The sequence below is a fragment of the Agelaius tricolor genome, unplaced genomic scaffold (genome assembly GCF_023055355.1).
Source record: "Agelaius tricolor isolate 1412-34295 unplaced genomic scaffold, bAgeTri1.0.p SCAF_7, whole genome shotgun sequence".
NCBI classification, from domain to species: Eukaryota; Metazoa; Chordata; class Aves; order Passeriformes; family Icteridae; genus Agelaius; species Agelaius tricolor.
In genome coordinates, this window is record NW_027269267.1 from 36,048,005 (window position 1) to 36,059,833 (window position 11,829).

The window sequence follows — 11,829 nt, forward strand, 5'->3', positions numbered from 1 at the left end:
ATAACCATTATCTTGCTGACTCTATAAGGCAGATACTATAAACTGGCAAAATAATAAGCTCAGAAAAATAAATTGGCAAACCACCTACACTGCCTTACTCTTAGAACACTGACTTATGCAAAAGTTTTTTTCAGGAAAGTGATTCTGTTTTTCTTCATGACAGCTGAATAAAAAGCAGTTTTCAGTTTGCTCATCTGAAACACCAAATCATGGAAGTATTAAAACTGAAATTTTAATAATCCAAACCCAGATATCTAGTTTCTTCTAGACGGCCTAGGGAATTTCTGTTGGCCTTCAGTGGCCATCACTGGAAGGACTGGGTTACTGGTATGTCTTATATCTGCCATACCCACACAGATGTCCCAGATATAAAATTGTCTAGTGCCATTTTAGATGCCATATATTGAGATACCTGTACCCATCCAAAAATGGAACCATTTCCTCAGAAATATTCCTATCAGAACAGATCTTCCCAAAACTTCCAGCAGAATGTAAAAAGGTTATATACAAAACAGAAACCCTTTATCATCAGCTGCTGAACCCTGTCCAGAATATGTTTTATGAATCACAAGGAATCACAGTGTAAAAGTACAAGCACTATTTAAGCCAGAAACATGTATCATAAATTCAAGATAAATCTCTCTCTGCTAACTGACTTCATGTCCTCCTAATTTGTACAATACATGCCACAGCCAGGGACTTACCTGATGGAAGCCTCCTGAGTCTTTGACTTCAGCTGAAATAAACACTAAATGCTTAAGCCTTCATAAAAATGTATTGCAAATCCATGTGGTTAGAAAGAATACTTCCCAAATGTATCAAATTAAGAAGAAAGTGAGCATTGTACCTTTAGGTTTTTAATACTCAGCTGGAAACAATGCAAAGGTGTAATCCAGCCCCACCCACTGATGCATAAATCATCTTTAGCAAGACTCCCATGTACTGGGAAGTTCTTCCATCACTGATAAAAACATGCTCCTTCCTCCTCAGACCCCTCCATGACTAATTTCCTCCATACCCATTGTTCTGGCCTCAGATTTGGAGTAGTTCCTATTCAAAGCCACAACAGGAGGAAACCATTTGATAAATCACCTTTTCATAAAACCTACTAACCTCAGCCACAAAGTCACATGGGCACAGGAAAACCCTCTTGTGTTTCAAGGAATGTAGTGGAGGATGCATCTACTAAACTTCTGCTCCTTATCTTGGGGATTTCCAACATATTGGGAAGACACAGGAGCAAGAGTTTTCCTCCAAGAAGCTCGTAAATTACTAAAATTAGTACTTCATGTAACTATATGAGGGATATAGTCCAAGTAAGTTTTCTACATGTAAACCCAGTAGTCTTAAATCTATGAAGATTCAGCCATCAGCCTCAAATATATTTGCATATAATTCAAGCAATGGCCCCAAATAATACATCTTTAAATGAGTGATGTAATGAGAACTCTCTAATTATCCTTTAAATCAAAAGCTCTATTTTATTAATCCTTTATGAACTCAAAGGGAAAAAATGCTACTGAAACTAAGCTACCTTTTGAATTTTCCCATCTTCAATTAGCATAAAAATAATTCAACTTGCTCTTTCTAATTCATTAAAATTATGCTATTGTTTTTGCACACTCCTGCAATACAGGTGTAAAACAACCTAATTTAGGAGGTGATGCTGCCTCCCATTTCTCTACAAGCTGCCTCTTAACAGCCTGAGTCTGTAGGGTAGATGCTCAGGGGCATGCAGCAAAATCAGCAAGCAATCTCCACTGTAAGCAGAGAAAATAGGCTCCAGGAAACTTCACAGAAAATGAAAGCCAATTGGATAATTTTTGTTTTTTAAAATCAGTAAGAGCAGCTTTCAATCCCTCACCCCTTTACAGCAATTAATAACCCACACATGTAAGAGCAGAGGACTCTATATAATTAAAAAAGCATTACTTTGGCAAGAAGAGAGGGCCTGGAATATATAAGTGCAGGGTTTTATTTCTTTCTGTGAAGTATGGATGACAGGTAGGAGAAAGCTATGCCAAGTGAACTGTTGGCAAGCAACTAGTCTTTTGGTTAACAGGTAGCTCTGTTTTGTGAAGTCTACGAGTTTGTGCTCACTTAGGCAAGCTTTTCTTTAAACATTAGACTTAGATGCATTCAGTCATGAGTTTTGCACCAAATTTCCATATGCACCTCAAAAGAGGTTGCTTTTTTTCAGCTTGTTTTCTGATTACTGTGAAGTGTCAGGAACACTTTGTTGTATAATGCTTTTAAACATTACATGTGGATCTTTGCCTAATTACTCTGCCACAAAATACTATATACATGAACATGAACCTTCAGTTTTCCCAAATGTCATGTAACAGAAACCAAGAAATAAGTAACTGTAAACACAAAGAGAAACAAGAATTGTTTTCACATAGAGAAAAAAAAAAAAGCAAACAAGTATGAGTAATGCAGGGCAAGAAACAAGGTCCTCTAGCAGAAGTACTGTGTGGGATAAAATGGCATCCAACAGCATGACCTCTGAAAACAGCATGTTTCAAGTAGCACGTGTCAATATTTAATCCCACCACCAGAAAAATGAAGCAAATTACAGAAAAAAATGTTTTAAAAATCAAAATGCATACAGGACTTCATTCACCAGAGAGCCAAAGATGGAATGGAGAGTTTATTTGTAGTGAAATGTCTACAAAGGGATAGCATCCAGCTTTCTAATACAGCTACTTCCCCCATTCTGTATTTTTCTCCAACTCTCCTCTTCCTCTCTCTCTTTCAAAAGAAAGTATTATAAATTGACAAAACCATTCATTTGGCTGTTCCCCCTCATATCAGCTCTAATAAGGATAAATAAAACCACTAACACATATTAGTAGAGCCACAATACAATTAGAACATATCCTGTCCACTACCTTTGGCTTACCTAAAGGTAGTACTACTAAGGAAAGGGGAATGCAGGCAAAAAGTACAAGATTAAGACTGCACAGGTGTCTTGCTGTGGGGTGTATAGACTTATAAACTTAAGATTTGAAACTAAATTTCACTGCCCTTTTGGCAACTGTAATGTCACCTCATCCCCCAAAGCTATCTTCAGCAGACCCACAAGGAGAGGTTTGCCTGTTAAGACAGGATTGCATTAACCATCAAAGAGTTCTGTCCCTTCCTTCAGGGACAGGTTAGAACAAAAGAAACCTGTTGACAAAAATATTCTGCTGATCCTCAGGTCATAAATGCTTAGATGAACAATACTAATCTAAGTACAGTACACTGAAACATTACTATTTGAACATCATGAAAGTAAGTTTACCACCAAGCATCCCACAGTAGCTGGTCAGCTCAGTCCAAAGTTGTCTAAAAAATTCTTCATTTGAGAAGGAAGGTGTGGGGGGAATTCTCCTAGAAATTTGGATTGTAAGAAACCTAAGGGGCTTTCTTACCTAGTCCAGCTTCTGCCTCGAAAGAAAACTATCATCAAGAGCAGACTGGGTCAGCATGCCTTTGCCTTGATGAGTCCTGAGAAGCAAGCTCAGAGGGCAGAAACTTGCTCCTCTGGACACCCTGCTGGTGTGCTGCACTGCTGTACTAGTAACAAGATTTTTCCAACATCCAACCTGAATCTCCAAAGAAACAATTGGTTGTCACTCTCCCTTGGTGTCACCGGGGACTACTAAGTAAAGTTTGGTCCTACTATTTTCATAATCCAATAGCTGTAATAGCTACTAAACTGTCCTTTGTCATCCAAGCAAATAAGCCCAGCTCCCTCAACCTAGACCCCTACTCATAAAAGTAACTTTTCACTGGAGCTAGACATGGCAATGGAACTTCATCTGAGCTAGAAGTACTGCCTCGACAAAAGCTGTGACCATGTGCTCAATTAACACTGGAAGAACTAGAAAGACTTCTGCTTTCCCCTTTACTACTGGCTGCATATAGAAGGGACTACTACTCAGATGTTTTGCATTTGCTTCTTTTGATTCCTCTTTGTACTGCTGACAGAAGGGCTATGTTAAAAGCCTTGCATCCTGTACAGAAATGTCCACAAAATTTCAGACTTTCAGACCTTTCTATTTCAGTACTCTCAGATATTCTGCATATTGAATGCACTTTTATTTTACAAAGGTATCTAAAATCAAGACACCTAACAATAAAAAATGAAGTTACCAGTGCTTATTTTATATAGGAGTTCTTTATGGGTCCTTTAAAAACTCCCAAATTTTATCCAGCTGTTTCCAATTACGGCCATCTCTAAAGATTTGTTTTTGAGACAATGTAACTTCAAGAGTACTGGCAGCTAAAAAAGAAAAAAAGGGGGAAAAAAGGGGGGAAAAGGGCAAATCAAAAAATCTGACCTCTATGGATATCCATTCATTCTGCTCCTTTTTTCAGTCTATTATGCAGAAATCAACAAATAACTAAGAACTCGCTGACAAAATCTTGCTGGAGTAAGCAAAGTGGAACTACAGCAGTTTCAATTATTCTTCCTGTTTAGAAAATACATTATCTCAATCCTAAAAGCCTTCTGCACGGTTCTGCACTAATGACATTTTCCCCCACCCCAGTATGTTTCCAGCAGCAGACTCCACCAGGGACTCGGCAGCAGTGGGGACCAGCTCTAGCAGATTAGGCACTGCTCGTACCACGTAAGGAAAAACACTTCAGTCATTTTTGAAATTTGTAAAGAAGTATGGTGTAAGCTTTCCAGAAAGCAAGTACAGTGCTGTCGTAATCCTCCTGTCAGCCCCAGGGCCATCACCACAATTCAGATGACCAAACTCTTCTGCTGCTTTGTGAGGGAGGAGTATTGAGATCCACCCAGCTCTGGCCTCCAGTTATTGCCACACCATTAGTCAAGTGGCCTCTTTACAGCTCAGGAAGCAGACAGATTTTTCTTCTCCCTTCCTCTAACTCACAACAGCAAGGACAGGTTATTGTAAAATAAAAAATGACTGCCTGAAACCACCAACACCATCTTCTGATGGAATGTGCCTTAATCTTAACATTACCCTGCCCTCATCCTTCCTGTCCACACTCACAACTCCCATAGGAGGCATATCCAGGTCTACCCATTCCTAGGATTCAACAGCTTGTGTCTCCAAGACAAATCACATGCCTCTCTTGTGGGACCCAGCAATCCAAATGACATGGCACACTTCATCTGCCATGGTATAAACTGGATTGGGTTTTCCAAGGAATTAGAGGGAAAGAACCAGAGAAATCAGATACTTTCTGGTAGCTGCAAGTAGCAGAAGAAATACACTCCACTACGAACAGGAAGCAAAGAGCACAAAGCATTATGAAATTAAGTGAATGAATTGAGTAATGTAAGACCTACCTCTAACTGCCAACAGGCAACACACAATCCTGAGAGTGAAATACATGATATACATTGCATCACCCAAAGCTCTCTCTAGATGAGATATAAATCCCATGTCTTTTTTCCCTGCTCCTCACAATACAGCGTCCAAGACAAGCAGACATGAAGACGCACTTTGTTCACCTGTTCTGCAAATGTGAAATCTAAGGTGCTTATATTAAAGCATCTTTATTAGATTTCATTAACCTGAAAAGCCAAAGCTAAAATTTATTCACTCAAAGATTACAATAAAGAAACAGCTTTAGGAAGGCTAGCATTAATATCTTGCAATGGAAGGTAGCAGAATGTCCCAGAATTACGAAGCTTGAGAATTTCAGCAGATACTTTGACACGAGGTTGAACATGATGAAATCCCCAAACTTTATCACCTGGTGTTTTTTAAGAAAAGCCAATTCCTCATAGTCCTCTTGGCACCTTCACAGATCACACCTGGAACAACCTGCAAAACTGATCATATTGTTGACACTTGACGGAGAAGTTGAACATTATGGATATCACAACACTGCAGTTATGCAAAGAGCATTGCCTCATTCAGGGAAGTGAAAGCATGGCCAGCTTCCCAGGAACCAGAGAAAGCCTAAGCAGAGTAAGGGCTGAAAAACTCCAAAATCTTGCAGATCTCATCAACAGCAGCAGGGCAAGAGCCTGAGGGCTCAGAGACCCACACATCAGCAACGATCAAAACCACAGTCAACTCCTGACAAACACTGCTCCAGTGACATACCCAGCAATCACCTTGGTGTTATCTATCAGTATCTCACAATAGGCATAGGACAGAAACTCTCAAATGAAGAAATGGCCAATAAATGCTGAATAATCAAAGCCTATGCTAAGGCTTTCCATGCTCAAGGCTTGTGACATCCATACAGTCATACTGCACAGCAAGGAAATACTCCCCTTTGTGAAAGTCTTGTGCACACTTGGAAAGCCCTCTCAGGAAACAAAACCGTGCCTCGCCCATATCCACCAACAGCCAGCTTACACAGCTCAAGCCAACCACATTTAGACATCACCTAATCTTAAAACAGGGTGTCTTTTTTTCTCTGAGACCTGAGAATTCAACCATTCTCCTTCCAGTCTGAAATCATTAAGAAAATACTTGGAAGTCTTCTTCCTCCTTGAAAACGTAACAGTCCTACCACTGCTGAGGAAACTCATAGTGGATATACTGTCTTGAGCAACCACTGGTTAGTGCCAAATCTCCCATTCCTGAAAAAGATAAGCAACAAAACCAACTATTGACTCACTTCAGTAAGCCCAATGGAACAGACCAGGGACATCAAACTAGAGAAAGGACATGGATCTTCCCATACTTAAAATTATCTCTTTTCAGAGGAGGTATGGGACGATATAAACTCAGCCTCACAGACCTCCTTTTTGATACCATCAGGCACGAAATATTTGTCTCTCACCAGGGGGGATACCTCAAAAGGGCCCACAAAAATATAGTTTAGGTCCTTCCTAGATAAACTAGGGGCAATGGAGAAAAGGCAGCAGTAGAAAGGTGCTTCCACATCACCTCTTCCTTCCCCTGTAGAGACCAACTAAGCTCAATTCCCTATACACTAGTTTTTAACATCAGTGTCAAACCACCAGGTGAATTAGCCAGCAACAGTCTCAAATTCTGCCAGTGTGAAAACACAACAGACCTATTTAACATTCAGCACAAACAACTGCAGCACCATCCAAGCAAGGAGGAATAGCTGAAGTTAAACCTAAATCTGGAATTCAGTGGAGAACAGAGGAAAGCCCTGTCAAGAGTTTGCAGCCACAGACAGACCCTAGGTTTGTTGCTTTAAGATACATGATCCCAGCTGGTCATAGGTCAGAAGTATTTCTGGACTTTACACTGACATTATACTTTCACACTGAAACACTACTCAATAACAGCATTGCTGTCTCAGCTCTATCTAGGCAAAGAGTCATCTGTGTCCCCATGGGCAGCCCATGAAGCCTTCCAATCTAGGAAATCCGATTATTCCAGAGTGTGTTGTGTCCTGTTGCTCCCTAGGAACACAGCGTGATACCATCATCCTCCCATGTTCCAGGCTGCATCCTCACAGAGCTCAAACATCTCCCCAGTATCCTACAGCTCCCTGAGGCCCCAGCCCTGGGCAGCAGCAGGGCTGCCTTGGGCTCTGCAGAGGAACAGCCCCTGACAGGCACCCAACGCGAGCTCAACGTGGCGCCATGCAGCTGCAAGGCAAGATAAACTGTGGAGTTCTTCAGCACTTCAAGATTTTTGAGGAGATCTACTCTTTCCTCATACCTGTGGTTGATTGAGCCATATATTTTTATTCCAAAGCCAGCTGAGTGTTTTGATACTGTGTTTCTCTAAAGCCCTAAACCAATCGATTGTGTCAAACGCAGTTACCACAAATAATCCAACCACAATGATCAAGACAGCAAAATGCACAGGGAAAGAAAGTATCAGCTGTATGAAAAAAAAGAGATTGTTTTTGTTTTTGAAGGTTTATTCACGAGAAATGAGTGACTTGAAACTGAAAAGCATTTTTGATTAACACTCTGCCTTGACTTTCATTTCAATGACATTTTAATGAACACTTTCTAAGTAGCTCTACTTGCAAATGAACGTGGGAGAATATTGAAGAAAGGTAATGGGAGGGGAAAAGAATAATCCATCAGTCATTTTATTTCTTAGGTGCCTCTGAGAAAATAAATAAAATTCATCGGGGAAAAGTGATCCAGCAAAGATTCGACTGTTAAAAGACATCTGGAAAGGAATAATAAGTAGAATGGAAGAGTCTGAATTATGATAGAGGGCTATGAAGAAAGATACAGTGTGATCTGGAAGCCAATTAGGTGACTTTATAATTCTTCAAAGATGAAGGCAGTGTGTTCACATCTGTCCTGAGTACTTCAGCCACAGAGAGCTAACAATAAACTGTCAGAAAAAAATTTATAGAAGAGCAGTAAATATGATTGTAGGACTGGCTGGAGCCATGAGGAGTGAGATTTCTACCCTGGTAACTGACAGCATGAAAATACCTTCTTTGATAACAAGTTTAATGTGATTCATAGTTCTTTATTTCTATTTTAAACACCAGATTCAACAAAATTCAGAAATGCTCAAGTAGAGCTATAGTAAGACCTGTGAGGGCCTATTAAAAGGGGAGTGGGGAGTGAAGGCAATATAAACAAGAAAACCGTTCATTCACCTAGCATGGAATGACTTTCAGTGAGAACATGCCAAATCTAAATAAATTAGGCTATATAATTCTACTTGGCAGCATAAGGAGTAAAATAATCATGTAGTGTTGCTGAGATTCCAAGAGCTACTCAGAGGATGCAAAAAATCTAACACCATCAGGCAGCAATGGGAATACCAATTTAATACATTTTTTCTTTCTTCCTGCCATAAATCAGGACAAAAAGTTAGCAGAACTTTTCCCAGTGCCTTGTAGCTAATCTTATAACCCAAGGAAAAGCAAGACTAAGAAGGTTCCCCAAACAGCAGTCACATGCCATTGGTGGCAGCACTCATGTACTACTTTTCTATGGTAGGCATTACCACAGTTTAAGAACCCCTAGGTTAGGAGAAAAAGCATTTAGTACTGCACAGTACAATTCTAGAGACTGTAACCAGCAGAGAAACTGCAGAGCATCTGGAGTATAAGAGATGAAAATTTCACCCACCAAGTGTTAGCAGCAAGTAGACTTTATTTTTAATCTTCTTATGACAACTGTTATTCTATAAAAGCCAAATTTAAGAAAATGATGCTCAGATGAAGATTTCAGCATCACAATCCCAAACATACCAATTCCAAAGATTAGAGATCTTGGCAGAGCTGCTGTTGACTAAACCCAGGCCATTTCTTCAGAGAGGGGGCCATAAATAATAGAGGAGATAAGTTTCAGAGGAGAAGGTATGTTGAAGTGACCCGTGTTATATCATCCACCCACTTATGTGTACAATGCAGACAGGTACCACTCCTGTGGTGACAGCAGGGATTCCACAACAGAACAGCCCCTCTCTTCAGCTGCAGGAAAACAGACACTGTCCCACAGGTTACTTTGCACGGACAGACAGACAGACCCCTCTACACTGTACAAATCACCAGGGTGGCCCACTGCTATTCCAAATTTCACTGCCATGCAGAAAAGCCATAGCATATGCCTGCAACTATGCAAGTGCCGAAGACTGGCGTGCCCTGACTGGGAGCTCCAGCCTGTGGCAGAAGTTCTGTTGCTATGATCTCCAACGAGCCCCACTGGAGCTGGCACCCCACCACCACCTTACCACTGGAGAGAGAACCACAGGGCTGGCTCTACCCAGGGGTTCATGCATCCTCTAAAAGCATGAGGTTTACACTGCACAAAAGGGCCTTGTCCACAGTGGGAAAAACTACATCCCTTCCAGAAGCAGTATCAACTGTACTCACAAATGCAAATAGTATCCGTGCCAAATACAAGCTACAAATTGACATAATTGATGCTGGAGCAACTATTTTTTTAACTTTAAATATACTCAGAAACTGTATGAAAGATGTTTTCCACTAGTCCTTGAGAGTAACTTTAGAGCATTTCCCAGAAGAGATGAAATATGCATTTGGCCCTAAAGCTTACCGCAGGTACCTTTTTCATTTGTGCAGTGTGGTACGTGCACACACGAAGAGAAAATAGAGGACAGATGGCTAAATCTATGCATATTTACCAAGGTACGAATACCACATTAAAATCATAAGCACTAGGCCAAGTCACATGTTTAAAATTAATTACACTTCCGCTACTACCTACAAGTCCACACTGCTTTAAAAATCTACAAGTCTGAACAAGATACGTCAGTGTGACACGATCACTTAAGTATATTAATCCCACATGGATATCCTCTGCAGCTGAATTAAAGGCACACAAGTTATTCCCTGCTACTGCTCAAATACATATTCAGCCACATTACTGTTGTCTGTTTCCCTCCCAGCAGAAATGTAAATATGCCCAAAAGAAACAGAAAACAAAACATCTGGAAACAGAAGCCTATAGGCAATGTTCTCACAGTTCAAAAACTACACGTGCATTTTCTGTGCCTATGCAGACAAATACATATGTGCGTACAAGGAATAAATATATAGGGTATCCACACAAAACCAGGAGTAAGAAAAACATTTAATTTCTGAGTTTTTTCCTCCTCTGTCACATGCACCTTCACGGGTGGCAGTCCCGTGTCGTGTCCCCCCCACGAACCTGCCCAGCGCTATTCCCCGCTGCCTGCAGCGAGCCCCCGGCGCAGGGATGAAGCGGGCGGGCATGGAGCGGGGAGGGGGGATTTGGAGGAAGCCGCTGGGGCGGCGACGGCCCCACGGGGCCCTTTCCCTTTCCCTTCCAGAAGTAACACAAAGTTATGACTCCCGCTCGCCGCTCTCCCCGCTCGCACGCCGTGCCAAATGCTGAGTTAACAAAACCATAAATCACTGCTGAACCAGACGCGACGGCCCGGCAGCAGCGCCCGCCGCCTCTCGCCCCGTCCCACGCCGCGGCGGCTTCCCCAGGGAAGCGAAGGGGAGGCGAGCGGCGGGAGCAGCGGGCACCCGAACGGGCGCGGGGCTCGGGGCGCCTTCCCGCGCCCTTGGCGGCGGCGGCAGCGGGGGAACCGCGGGTCCAGGTGCGGCGGGACGGGCAGCGGCGGCAGCTCCCCGCGCAGGGAGGCGCCGCGGGCCGCCGCGGCCGCCAGGCTCCCCCGGGGCCGGCGGCACCGCTACCACGACTCCTGCCCGGGGCGCGGGCAAGCCGAAGTCCCGCCGCCGCCGCGCACCCGCCGCGTCCCCGCGCGGCCCGGCCCCGCGGCGAGAGGACACGGGCTGTCCCAGAGCCGTGGCTCCGCAGCCGCCCCGGAGCGGGGGTGGGCTGGCGGCGGCGCGGGGAGGACTGGCGGCGGCGCGGGCGGCTGCCTTACCTCGGAGCGGAGCGCGGAGCGCGGGTACACCCGCTTCTCCCAGCCGGGCGGAGGCGGCTCCGCGCAGCAGCGGCTTGTCACCTCTCCCGCCGCGACCGCGACGGCGGCGGCTCCTCGCGTAGGGGCGGTCCGGCCCCTCCCTGCCGGGGCCGAGCGCCGCTCGCACCGCCCCGGGGCCGGGCCCGCCCGCCGCAGCCCGCGCCGTCCGGCCGCTGCCGGGGCCGGGGAAGGGGCAGCGGCGGCGCGGGGCCCGGGGCTCCGGCGGGGGTGCTGCGGGGCTGTGCCTGGAGCCTGGCCCGCCTCCGGGACCGGCCCGAGCGTTTCCTCCGCAAAACAACGGGGGCAGCGGCGGGCGGGCGGTGCTGCAGAGCGGCCAAAATCCTGGGTTTGCGTCGTGTTCTTCGGCTTCCTTTTGACTGCTGGAGCTATGGCGTGTCACCGGTTACCGTGGACGATTTTCTGGAGGAAACAAACGCGTGGCTTGGCTGTCTGGGCTTATTCTTCCCGCATTTTGACCCGAATTCGTGAGCAGTTCCTGTTCCCGTGAAGTGTCGTTCACAGG

General features: G+C 44.2%; 1 protein-coding gene across 9 annotated transcripts in view; it reads right to left on the reverse strand.

The window, feature by feature from the left end:
- The window catches only part of MBNL2 (muscleblind like splicing regulator 2), a 106,616-nt gene extending 95,074 nt beyond the window's left edge, over nucleotides 1-11,542 (reverse strand). For 8 of the 9 annotated variants that reach the window (XM_071430958.1, XM_071430959.1, XM_071430956.1 and 5 more), the window contains exon 1: nucleotides 11,268-11,404. The gene's annotated coding sequence lies outside the window, so the exon portion shown is untranslated. Of the gene's footprint in view, nucleotides 1-11,267 lie in introns of all 9 variants that reach the window. The other variant, XM_071430960.1, reaches the window with a different exon arrangement.
- Nucleotides 11,543-11,829: the final 287 nt, after the last annotated feature.